The 8,070-nt window shown below is 40.2% G+C and overlaps 1 non-coding gene across 1 annotated transcript; it reads right to left on the bottom strand.

Moving 5' to 3' along the window:
- Positions 1–5,922: 5,922 nt before the first annotated feature.
- On the bottom strand, positions 5,923–6,029 carry LOC148572014 (small nucleolar RNA R71). Its single transcript, XR_015907973.1, has one exon. It is a non-coding gene; the product is annotated as a small nucleolar RNA R71 (small nucleolar RNA).
- Positions 6,030–8,070: the final 2,041 nt, after the last annotated feature.

The following is an 8,070-nucleotide window of genomic DNA, read 5'->3' on the forward strand; positions in this document are numbered from 1 at the left end:
ATGATCCGTGACACTCATCATTATCCTCAACCCTATCAACGCATGCCTGACAACCACTCCGTTCTATCTGAGCTCAACGTAGTCATTGGGCGATAGCTTGAGTGCGTATCTCTTAGGTTTCTAATCCACGGACCGAGTCCGGAGGTTAGAACCTTCGTGGTATAGGCTAGAATCATTGGCAGCATTCCTGGAATCTGGAAAGTCTAAACCGTGTCTATAGTATTCCGAGTAGGATCTGGAAGGGGATGACTGTGACGAGCTTCAAACTCGCGAATGTTGGGCGCAGTGACAGTGTGCAAAAGGATAATGGTCCTATTTCGATGCTAGTGAGAATCGACAGATGATTAGCCGTGCAATGACAGCGCTTGTTATTTTTCATCCGAGAGGATCATACAGCCTGCTATGGAAGGAGGCCATGCGTGTTTGGAGAAGAAGATAGTAGAAAAGCAGAGATTCAGATGACAGAGCATCTCCGGAACCTCAGCATGTTTCTCATTACTGAATCACAAGTACTGTTTATTTTATGTTATTTATTTTTCATAAATATAACCGCTCTTATCATTAATCTCCTGACTAAGATTTACAAAATAACCATAGCTTGGTTCAAGCCAACAATCTCCGTGGGATCGACCCTTACTCACGTAAGGTATTACTTGGACGACCCAGTGCACTTGCTGGTTAGTTGTTCGGAGTTGTGAAAAGTGTAATAACAATTTTGTGCACCAGTGTGCGTCTGTACACTCGGCTGAAAATTGACCTGTGCGTGCGCACAGGTGCTTGTGCGCATGCACACATAGAAATTCTTGCTTGTGCGTGCGCACGCAGGGCTGTGCGCACGCACACTTCGCTGTGTGTGCTTTTCCTTGTTTTCTTCATGTTTTCTCCCTTGTATATGCTTTCTTCCACTTTTGCCCATCCATTCTTGCCTCCAAGGCCTGAAATCACACACAAACTATATCACGACATCGAATAACATAAAAGTGGAACTAAATTGCTCTATTAAAGCACAAAATTGCATGTTTTCACAATTAAGTCCAAATTAGGGATCAAACACAAAAGTATGCTATTTTGGTGCTTAAGTGTGAGTTTATGTGCTAGAATCCATCCAAATTGAGTCAGAATATACCATCAAATATGGACTCATCAGTGCGATGGGATCGCACGGAGGGTAAAGTGGCGAAGGGTGTGGGACAGTGGTGACTAGATTAGTTAGTAATCCTCTAAGTTAGATTACCCTGTTATTATGTTATGGTTATAAGTTATGTTTAATATTTTAGTATGCCTTAAGATTGAATTCTTGTGATGGATATGAAGTCTAGGATTGCTTTTGGCGTCCTGGGGTCTTATATCCTACATCACTGGGCACTGTTACCATACTGAGAACCTCCGGTTCTCATACCATATTTTTGTTGTGTTTTTTTTTTTCAGATGTAGGTCACAACCCACCTCGATGAGTTGCTTGGATGGTGACAGAAGTGGAGGATCCGGATACCTTTTGAGTCTTTGATTTATTTTGCTATACATCTCTCACTTTTGTATTTTATTTTGCCTAGAGGCTTATATTTGAGAGAACAAAACTTGTATAAGCTGTTCTTATTGTCTGTTTTCTCTAAAGTTTGTATATATGGCTAGCCGGCTTAAACTCTGCGAGTCATGGCTAGATTCTTATGATATTATACTATGATATTTTGATATACTGTATTTATTTCTTGTGCTTTAAGTTAGTAGCTTGATGATTCCATATTTGTTGGTATATTTTGACTCAAATTGGATGGATTCTAGCACATGAACTCACACTTAAGCACCAAAATAGCATAGTTTTGTGTTTTCTCTCTAGGTTGTGCCTAAATGTGAAAACATGCTCTTTTGTACTTATTTTTGACTAATTTTATTCCATTTACCTTCCATTCGATACCTTGATATTATTTGTGAGTGATTTCAGATGAATAAGGTAGGAATGACTTGGTGGGAATGGAAGAGGAGCATGCAATAGGGAGAAAGCATGAAGAAAACAAAGGAGGAGAGCTCAACCATGCGTGCGTCCGCACAAGGATGCGTGCATACGCACAAGAAGAAAATCAGCATGCGTGCGTGCGCACAACCACCTGTGCGTACGCACAAGAACCCAAGCAAAGCGAATCCATAGCACCGCGAAGTGTGCGTGCGCACAACCCTCTGTGTGTACGCACAAGAGGAAATTTGGCGAAGTGTGCGGACGCACACATCTGTGCGTCTGCACAGGTCCCAGCGCATGCCTCCATTAAAATGCACGTGACTCACGATTTTGGGACTTTCTTGGCCCATTTCTGAAGTGCTAGAGGCTGGTTTGAGTAGCTATATGAAGGGGAACGCAAAACATATGAAGGGAGCCATCTTAGAATAGAAAAAAAACACATAGTAGGAGTAGGAGTAGTGTAGATTAGGAAATTCTCTCTTAGGGTTTTAATTAGGGTTTGTAGAATTTTATACTTCAAGTTTGATTTTGGATTCTAGCAATTGCATTGTAAGTATTTCTTTAATTTCTCTTTCAATTACATTACTTGTTCTACACTTTCATATATTTTACTCTCTCTTGTCAATATTCACATAGTTTTGCAATTTTAAATTCCTAGTTGCTTAATTTGATGTTTGATGGCTTGCATATGTTTGTTTGAGTTGCTTTTATTGATTTTAATCATTTATGGTTCATAGCTTTTACCATTTTCCCAAATTTTGCCATGTTTTATGTTTATGCACTCTATGTGTTTGATGAAATGCCAATTTTAATTATGAGGTAGATTTTCACCCCTTGGCTTGGGAAAGAGTTTATGGATTACTAGAGCCATAATGTCCAACATTTAGTGGTAATTCTTGAGGAGTTAGTTGATTCTTGTTTCCATTAAAGCTAGCCTTTTACCAACTAGTTTGGTAAGTTAGTTAGAACTTATGGATTAAGGTCAATTATGCTTGCTTGACTTACTTCTCGATGTTTGGGGTTAACTAGGCGAGATTAACTCATGATAATTACCATAGTTGTGGTTATGGCAAGGAAGGGGTCCCATAACTCATCCCAAGTCGAGGTTTCATTTATGTATTGAACTACTTTTTCATTACTTCATAGCTTTACTTGTCCATATTGCATACATAGTTCTTTTATTCCTTTATTGCTTTATTAATCGCAATTTTGTCTTGTTCTTTTATTTCTTTATTGCTTTCTTATCATTGAAAACCCTTTTGACCTTCACAACCAATTTTGTGCACTTGTTGTCACTAGTTCCTAGGGAGAATGACCTGGAATTTAAAACTCCCGGTTATTTTGTGTTGATTGTGAAATCTTTAGGATTATAATTTGATTGATGATTAATGGTTGGGTTTGGACTATACTTGCAATGTCAATCCTATTTTTAGTGTGAAAATCCAAACCCATGCTTTTGGTCATCGTCAAATTTTGGCGCCGTTACCGGGGAACTAGCGTCATGGGTGCTATATTTTAGTTGTTGTAAATATGTCCATAGTATGAATAGATACTTTTTGGTTGCTTGTTTGCTTTTGTTGGTAATTAAGATTCTGTTTAGTTTGTTAATTGATGTCTTTAGTTGTTATTTTCAATTTTCTCTATGAGTTATCACCCTCTTGGTTTGGAGTTTGGTTGTGCTTATTTTGTAGGGCTTGATATCCTCAATTTTGGATTGCATCATGAGATTGGAGCATCAATTTTGGGAGGAGTGATAAACCACTATTTTATGGTTTATATTATGTTTAATTGAGTGGTTTCATCAAGTCTCTACCCACTTATTCATATGATTTGCATGATTTTACAATCCCTTCCTAGTTTTGTTCTATGGTTGAAATCTTGCTTCCTAGAAATCTTTAATTTGTATATTTTAATTCTCCTTTATACCATTCGATGCCGTGATCCGTGTGTTAAGTGTTTCAGGCTTTATAGGACAGGAATGACTTAGAGAATGGAGAGGAAGCTTGCAAAAATGGAAGGAACACAAGAAACTAAGGAGATAACCAGCGAGCGTCGACGCGCACGCATGGCTCATGCGAGCGCGCGATACGGAGAAATTTGCAGCGACGCGTGCGCGTGCCTGATGTGTACGCGTGGATTTGAGTTCTGCTAGATGACACGTATGCGTGCTTGATGCGTATGCGTGACTCGCCAAAACGACCAGTGACGCGTACGCGTGACATGCGCGATCTGCAGAAATAACAGAAAACGTTGGGGGCGATTTCGGGCCAGGTTCTGACCCAGTTTTTGGCCCAGAAACACAGACTAGAGCCAGGGAACATGCAGAGACTCGAGATAGATTTTCATTAGCATAGTTTTAGTTTTAGATCGGAATCTAGAGAGAAAAACTACTCTTCCTCTACATTTTTCTTTACTTTCATAATTTCATAGTTTATTGCTTTTGCTTTGGATATTAAAGAATCATCACCTCCGTTGAAGATACTATTCTAGTTTGTTTCCTTACCCTTTTATTTATTCCATATTCTTAATTCTTGTTTAGAGTTACAATTGGATTATTTTCATGGATTTTTAATGCAAAGGATTACTTTTATTTTTAATGAAATTGCAGTTATTGTCTATCATGTCTTTCTTTTATTCCCTTTTTAATTCTATGCAAGTAATTCTCATGTCAATGGAGTAGATTCCTAACTTGACATGGGGGTTGATTAAGAGGAGACACTTGAGTTGGAATGCTCAAGTGAATAGTTAAATTGGAAGTTGTTGGCTAATTATGTATTTACTAACGCTAGACCTTCCCAAGGGAGAGGACTTGGATTTGCGAATAAGAGTTAGCTCAATCACTTGACTTTCCTTTATTTAGTAAGGGTTAACTAAGTAAAAATAACAACCTCTTTATACTACACTTGAGAGAATTCCAACAAGGATAGAACTTCCAGTTAATCATTCCCCTAGTCAATGCCTTTTATTTTGAATACTATAAATCTCTTTTAATTTTCACTACTTTAATTTACAATTATTTATTTGCCCATTTTCCAAACTCAAAATTACCCAGAAAACTCCTGATTAATAAGATAGCACCCTTTTAGCAACTCGTTGGGAGACGACCTGGGACTCATACTCCCAGTATTTTTATTCTAAACTTTTGTGACCTTTCTAAATTGATAGAGCGGATTTCAGCTGGTTAAGAGCTATACTCGCAACGCTGTTCTTATATTATAATTTCTTAATTGGCTGACTTCCGCCCTCTCGTCAAAATTTTTGGCGCCGTTGCCGGGGATTTGCAATTGTGTGCTAAATTATTAATCAGTGTACATATTTTTTATTTTTGCATATTTTATTTTATTTTATTACCATGAGTTGTATGTTTCTTTCATTGAATGACGTGTTCACTGCCTGATCCGAGCTTAGCCGCATTTGATCCTGAAATTGAAAGAACTCTTTCACGTATTAGGCGGGCTCAGCGTAGGCTAGCCTCTGAGGGTGGTGAAGTGATTATTATCAATTCACCAGTCTCATCTGAGGGCGAATCTGAAGCGCCATCTGAGGAAGAAACAAGCTCCGTTTCTACTAATCCAGTTGATTTAGGCGCAGGTAATATGGCATCACCCAGGAGGATCATTCTCCAGGAGGTAGGAGCCCCAGATTTTACACTGCAGCCGTATCAAGTGCATCATCCAACTCTGGCTGCAGATTTTGAACTGAAAACTGCACTAATCAACTTGATGCTCGAGTTTCATGGCTTACCTGCTCAGGAGCCCATCAAGCACCTCAGGGATTTCTAGACAGCCTGTTCTACTGTTAGGCGTCATGGTGCAAATGAAACTTCTATTTTGCTGACCGCCTTCCCATTTTCTCTTGAGCGAAAGGCGAAGGAGTGGTACTACACTTAACCTGAAGCGACCGTCACTAACTGGGATACGCTCAGGAGAGAATTCTTGGAAAAATACTTTCTAGCTGAAGTTACAGATAGATTGAGAAAAGAGATCTCCTGCATCGTACAAGGTGAATCAGAAACTCTTTATGAGTACTGGGAGCGCTTCAAGAATCTTTTGGACGCATGCCCCCATCATATGATTGACAAGTTGGTATTGATCAGCTACTTCACTCAAAGCATGAAGCCTCGGGATAAAACTACACTGGATGGTGCTAGTAATGGTTCTCTGAAAAAGTACAAGACTGCAGATGAAGCATGGCAACTGATCAGCGATTTAGCTAAGTCCATTCAGAATCACAGGCACAGGAACAACCACTCAAAGACTGTTGTAGAGGTTTCCTCTAGCAGTGAGACTACTGTCGTTACACAAGCTATATGTGAAATGATCAACCTACTGAAGCAGATGCAGTTGAATCAACAACAACAACAACAACAGTCTCCCCCACCACAACAGAGCCAACAGCTGGTCCCCCAAAGAGTATGCAGAATTTATGCTGATTATAGTCATTACACTGATGAGTGTCCGCAGCTCCAACAAGAGGACAACACTATGGCAGCTACTCATAACTTCTATGACTGCCCGAATCAAGGATACAATCAACAAGGCGGCAACTACAACCAAGGTGGAAACTATAACCAAGGGTGGCAAGACAACTCCAACCAGGGCTGGAGAGATAATTCCAACCATGGCTAGAGGGACAACTATAACAGAGGAGGCAGAGACAACAATGGAAATTAGAGGTGGAATAACAACAACAGACAGCAGAGCCTTACAGAGCACCTCACCTAAGGCAGTCGCAAGGACCCCAGCACAACCAACAACAGGCCCCTCAGATTACTTATCCTCCTTCCTCATCAAATGACGAGATGCTTCGTTCTCTTCCACAAGGACAACAAGACATGCAGACTACACTGAACTCTACTCTAAATGGTCTGAATGCCACTTTACAAGCTCTTGTCTCCCAGATAGATTCATTACCTGCTTCCACCAACCAACCTTCAAGCTCCAGTAAAATTCCTTCTCAACCCTTACCTAACCCCAAGGGTGGCATCAATACCATCACTTTGAGGTCTGGAACCACACTGTAAGAGAGGAACCAGGAGGAGCTAAGCTCACAAGAACACGCCCAAGATGAAGACTTAGTTGAAGTGGAAGATGCTGAAGAGGAAGAGGAAGTACAGGACAAGGCTGAAGAAGAAGTAGCTCAGCCAAGGAATGGAGCACCAAAGGACACAGAAGCTGCAAGTGGCGCCATTCCTATCTCATTTCCACACCTTGCAAGGAAGCCCAGGAAGCAAATGGAACTTGATCCCAAAATGGTAGAAATTTTCCACACCCTAAATATGCAAAGTTTTTAAAAGATTTATGCATACATAAAGACAAAATTAATGAACTAAAAACTATTCCTTTAGGTAGTTCTATATCTGCTTTAATGGGAGGTATACCTGAAAAATGTAGTGACCCAGGTCCATGCATGGTTAACTGTACCATTGGAGGTGTAATATTTTCTGACTGCATGTGTGATTTAGGAGCGTGTGTTTGTATAATGCCATTGTCTATATATGATGCTTTAAGGCTCCTTCCCTTAAAAAGGTCGGCAGCTTATTTTGTGTTAGCAGATAAAAGCATTATTACAGTGGTTGGAATTGCTGAAGATGTATTAGTGAGCATTAAGGGGCTCACATTTCCCATTGACTTCTATATCTTGGAAATGCCCCCTAATGACTCAGGAAGACCATCATCAATCCTGCTTGGAAGACCATTCCTGAAGACTTTGAAGTTCAAGCTGGATGCATTCTCAGGAACTTACTCCTTTGAGATAGATGGCAGAGCAGTGAGTTTCAGTTTAAATGAAGCTATGAAGCACCCTCCGGAAGATCATTATATATTCCAGTGCAACATCATTAATGAAACTGTAGCTGAAGTTTACCAAGAAGAAGTAGAAGAGGAGCACATGGAGCAAGGTCCAAGTGTGGGGATACCCCTAAACACAATGAGGACACTTTGCCATTATCACTAGCTCCAGATGATCCAGAGCCCAGCCATGAGCAGATAGTGAAATTAAAGCCCCTTCCACTCCACCTCAAGTATGCTTACCTTGAGGATAAGCAGAAGCTCCCAGTTATTATTGCAAGGGAACTCACTTCCCAACAGGAGGAGCAGCTGCTCAGTGTGATGAGA

This window comes from Arachis ipaensis, chromosome B3 (genome assembly GCF_059453495.1).
Source record: "Arachis ipaensis isolate K30076 ecotype BB chromosome B3, ASM5945349v1, whole genome shotgun sequence".
NCBI lineage: Eukaryota > Viridiplantae > Streptophyta > Magnoliopsida > Fabales > Fabaceae > Arachis > Arachis ipaensis.